General features: G+C 47.8%; 1 protein-coding gene across 1 annotated transcript in view; it reads right to left on the reverse strand.

Annotated features, from left to right (window-relative positions):
• DCLK3 (doublecortin like kinase 3) overlaps positions 1-5,114 on the reverse strand; it is a 30,287-nt gene that overhangs the window by 16,827 nt on the left and 8,346 nt on the right. The gene's annotated exons all lie outside the window — the stretch shown is intronic.

Below are 5,114 nucleotides of genomic sequence, written 5' to 3' on the forward strand. Positions count from 1 at the left end.
CCAGGCCGGCTGCTATTTCCTATGCCCTGGATTTTTAATCCCCACTGTCTGTGGCAGCTCAGAGATTCACAATAACCGTGACTTGGGCCGAGTTTTGCTTTTCCCAGCGCTGCCCAGGTTGGCTCTTTGGACGGGCTCCCTCAGAGGGGGAGCAGTGAGGACACCCACCCGGGGCCAGTCTGCAGCTGACTGATGCCCGCAGGACTTCACCATGCTTTCCTTTCTGTCTCCACCGACCTGTGTCACAACAACATACAAACACTGGACTAGCTGACTTTTTCCACGATCCATCCACCCCTATGGGTGAGGCTGCAGAAATCACTCAAAAAGCACTCCTCCATCTTCTGTGTGGAAAGACTGAGCCCATCTATCTCATTCCTCCATTTCGTGCCTTGGTTTGGGCAGGTCTGAGACTGATGTGAAGACCTTGGGAATCTCTGAACCATGTGTCCGTGCTGGGCCCTGAAACCCCTCACCCTCATGTACCAGATGCTTATCTGAGGGGCAGGCAGACACCTCCACCACTTACTGTTGTCCAGAACAGAGGAGGCAAAGGGTCTGTGGTTTTGCATGATTTTGACTTCTGGATAAGACAACCTTCATGGCCTTGGCCGGTGGGGCTCAGTTGGTTGGAGCCATAGGGTCACCGGTTGGCTTAATTCCCAGTCAGCACCCATACACAGGTTTCAGGTTCGACCCTTGGTTGGGGCAGAGTGTACAGGAGGGAGCCCATCAATGTTTGTCACATCAATCTTTCTCACATCGATGTTTCTCTCCCTCTTTCTCTCTCGCCCACTCTCTCACCCCCTGCCCTCTTTCTCTCTAAAATTAATAAAAACATATCCTCCGGTGAGGATTAAAACAAAACAAAAATAAAACACAACCTTAACGTATAACATAAAATTAAATAGCAAGTAAAACTATGGGAGAAGAAATGTGTCCAAAAGATATATAGCTTTCATTCATATTCAGGAGAGAATACACATTTGAAAAACACTGAGTCTGTTTATGTAAAATAATAATAAGGGAATATTATGAATAATGCCTCATAAATAAGACAACTTAAACGCAATGGACGGATTCCATGAAAGATACATATTACCAAAGTTGAAATAAATAGGAGAAATAAATAAACTAATAGCTTCCCCTGTGCTATTTATCCGAAGCTTAGGTACACTGAGGAAGAACTTTCCATAAATATTCAAGACACGGTCATTTATATGACTGATTGGATTCATGGGGAAAATTGCTTATGTTGAAAAATATATCCTTTGTAAATATCCTTCAATAAAATTAAGGGCAGCAATCCAAGCTAAGCAGGATGCAAAGGAGAATTCTAAGGAGGATCCGTGTTCTAGACACAAAGGCTGTGCGAGTGAAAATCTTCGCAAGTTAGAAATGAAAGGGCCAGTAGCCCACCACCCTCAATTTTCAAATGCACCTGCAGACCAGAGAGGGTAAGCAACCAGCCCAAGGCTACACAGCTAGTTAGTAAGAACTGAAAGAGTCCTTCCATAGATCCTCAATCTTCTTGAACAATGGCTCAGACGGGTGTAGGGGTATCATTTGAATCGTGAAATAAAGCAAAGCTCACAGGATCACCCAGAGGAAATGGAGCAGGACACAGGCCCATCCACGGGCATCGATACCCCAGCAAAGCAGCCTCCGTTTAGCTGTGTCCTAATTGTTAAGCCAGCCAGAACCCCAACTGGACAAAATAAAGTCACACAGTGTTCCTGCAGCTCGCAATAAACAACTGAGCTTCTCCCCGATGTCCCCATAGTGTTCTAAAAAAACACTGATCTAAAAAAACAAACTCCCCAAAGTGTTTTAAGATTCTAAACAAAGAAGAGTGATGATGTTGGGGTAAAGCAGATTATGGTGCAAACTTTTCTTCTTTTAGGAAATTCAAACTGGGCTTGGGTTACCTCTTACTTAAAAGTAGGAGCGCAACCGCCATGGCTCAGTGGTTGAGTGTTGAGTTGTTGAGTGTCGACCTATGAACCAGGAGGTCACGGTTCGATTCCCAGTCAGGGCACATGCCCGGATTGCGGACTTGATCCCCAGTAGGGGGCATACAGGAGGCAGCCAATCAATGATTCTCTCTCATCACTGATGTTTCTATCTTTCTCTCTACCTTCCTCGCTGAAATCAATTTAAAATATATGTGTATATTTTAAAAGTAGGAAAGTCATGTACCATGACCCTGGCTGTAAAAAGGCAATCTAACAGGCACCCCAAAGCTCTAGCAGTGGCCCCAATACCCACCCTGAGTGCCAGAGCCACATGGGGCCTGGCCTACATCTCAGTGTTCATGTCCTCACTGGCATGGGGCCTGCACAGCCCCCACCTGCCCAGCTCCCAGGTGGCTGTGAAGACCATAACGAAATGATGGGCATAGGGGACCTGCCTGTGGGAAGCACTCATGCTTGCTGGTTAAAGCAGATCGCCAACAGGGGCACCAAGGCGAGCCAGCCCCTCTGCTGAGAAGCCAACACCAGAAGGCAGAACCTTACATCGTCCCTCAAACAGCCAAGGCCTTCCGAGGGCCTCCTATAAGTAACAGTTTTCACAAAGACGGCTGCCTTCGGAGCCCTGAGAGGGTACACGGTGGCAGATCTGGCTTCCCCAGGAGTGGAGGTGAAGTTTCTGCAGTCTCCCTTGCGATGCTGTCTCTTAGCATTTGCCAAGAATATGTAATTGGAAGGGACGGGCTCTTCTACATAAATGGGCTTTTCTTGGGAAGATTCCAAATACACAGACCTGGCGCCAGGCCTGGGGTGGGCTGGCCACAAACAGGCGTTGGGTGAAAGAACCCAGGAAACCCAGTTAATGCAAACAGCCTCCCCGCTGAGTGCGTAATCATCAGAGCGTGCTGGGTGATCAAAGCAACCCTGTCCTCAGGACTTCCCATGTTCCCGCCCCAAAGCTCCTCAGTAAGGAACACGCTACAGGCCAGCACAGCTGGGGATGCTGTAGGTGCCCACCCTCAGCCCCTCACCAGGCAGCGGCCCCACCCACCAGCGCTTACGAACGCTGGCTATTAAGGGGCCACCACTGCTCATTTATCCCAGGAATTACCCTCTGCTGGGAGCCGCTCCACCCAGGGACTGACACACGCAATGCGCCTTCAGAGGGCAGCCCATGATCCAGGACTGGCTGACGGGCACCGGGAAGGGTACAAAAGCCCAGCCCCTCACCCGAAGGCGGGACCAGCTCCGGGGTGCAATGCATGCCCCAGAGCTCCTGTGGTTGCAACCACGCCCTGCTCCCCTCACTCCCTTCTCCTGACAGCAGACTTCCCCCCTCCCCCCCTGCCTTGCACAATCATGTGCACAAAAATGCCACTCTGAGGTTCTGCTTCTAAGGAACCTAGACCCACACCACTGCCCGAAATTATGAAAGGCCTTTACATTTTAAAATAAGAACAAGCACTGAGCGTTCAGGAGCTTTTTTTTTTTTTCCAAATTCTTCAGTAGAAGCCATCCTTCCTCTCATGTTTCATTAAAGACAAACGGCCCTAACCGGTGTGGCTCCGTGGATAGAGCGTCAGCCTGCGGACTGAAGGGTCCCAGGTTCGATTCCGGTCAAGGGCATGTACCTTGGTTGCGGGCACATCCCCAGTGGGGGGTGTGCAGGAGGCAGCTGATCGATGTTTCTCTCTCATCGATGTTTCTCTCTATTCCTCTCTGTAAAAAATCAATGAAATATATTTTTTTTTAAAAAAAGAACGGTAGCCATGGCCAGTGTGTTCAGTGGTTAGAGCATCTACCTGAGTCCTGATGGGTTGAGGCTTCAATTCCTGGTCAAAGGCATGTACCTGGGTTACAGGTTTTACCCCAGCCCTGGTCGGGGTATGTGTGGGAGGCAACCAATCCATGTGTCTCTCTCACATTGATGTTTCTCTTCCTTGCTCTCTATCTATGAATGAATAAATGAATGAATGAATGAATGAATGAATGATTATGAAACAATAGACCTATTACTGCTTGCATTTTTAGTGAATGATGGTTAATGGTAGTTAATGGTAGTTAAAAAAACACAATGGCCAGTGTGTTCAGTGGTTAGAGCATCTACCTGAGTCCTGATGGGTTGAGGCTTCAATTCCTGGTCAAAGGCATGTACCTGGGTTACAGGTTTTACCCCAGCCCTGGTCGGGGTATGTGTGGGAGGCAACCAATCCATGTGTCTCTCTCACATTGATGTTTCTCTTCCTTGCTCTCTATCTATGAATGAATGAATGAATGGTTATGAAACAATAGACCTATTACTGCTTGAATTTTTAGTGAATGATAGTTAATGGTAGTTAATGGTAGTTAAAAAAACACAGTGCCAGCCTCCAGATAGCCAGAAACCGCTGAGAATGTTTGACACTTACTGAAGGCAGCATGAAAAATATAAAACTCTCCTTTTTTCCCTCCCTTTGGGATGGGCTGATATTTAAAACCCCATTCCCTCTTCTCAAGAGAGTAAAACTCCATCAAATATATACTTTTTTCTTTACTAACATCCTCACTTAAGCCTACTTAAAGGAGCCCAGCCGGTGTGGTTGAGCCTGGACCCACTGTGTTTATGGCCCGGAGAACACCCTGGGGGCAGGATAAAGAGACACCAGTCTGTCTCCTAACCCAGCCCTCTCCACCTCCGCACCAACACTCCTTTCCCTTCTGAAAACAGCTTCTCAAACACACCTACTTTGTACTTGTGATGAGGAAAGTGCAACTAAAATAAAGAGCACCAGGCGGCCACCTGGCTGTCGGCTGTCGTGCTTTGTACTGTAGACAAAGCCACTGGGAAAAAGCAACGAACTCATAAATGTGGCAGAGAACATGGGAACCACAGGGGTCACCCCACGGGTTCTTGGGGAGGGGAGCTGACTTATTCTCTATTTCCCCTTAATGTGAGGGGGGGACGCCTGTTTTCCTTTCACGCCACAGGACATGCTTGAAAAAGATCATCATCTTCAAGACCTATGAGACATCTTCAGTTATGCTGTTCTGACAGAAAACAATCAGCGCCTTTGAGTTCTAAAGTAATATTAATGGCATTAAAAGAAAGGACTACACGGTCCTAATAGCCAGCACACAGCACATGTGTAGCCTCCTCATGAGATT

This window comes from Myotis davidii, unplaced genomic scaffold, assembly GCF_000327345.1.
Source record: "Myotis davidii unplaced genomic scaffold, ASM32734v1 scaffold395, whole genome shotgun sequence".
Classification (NCBI taxonomy): Eukaryota; Metazoa; Chordata; class Mammalia; order Chiroptera; family Vespertilionidae; genus Myotis; species Myotis davidii.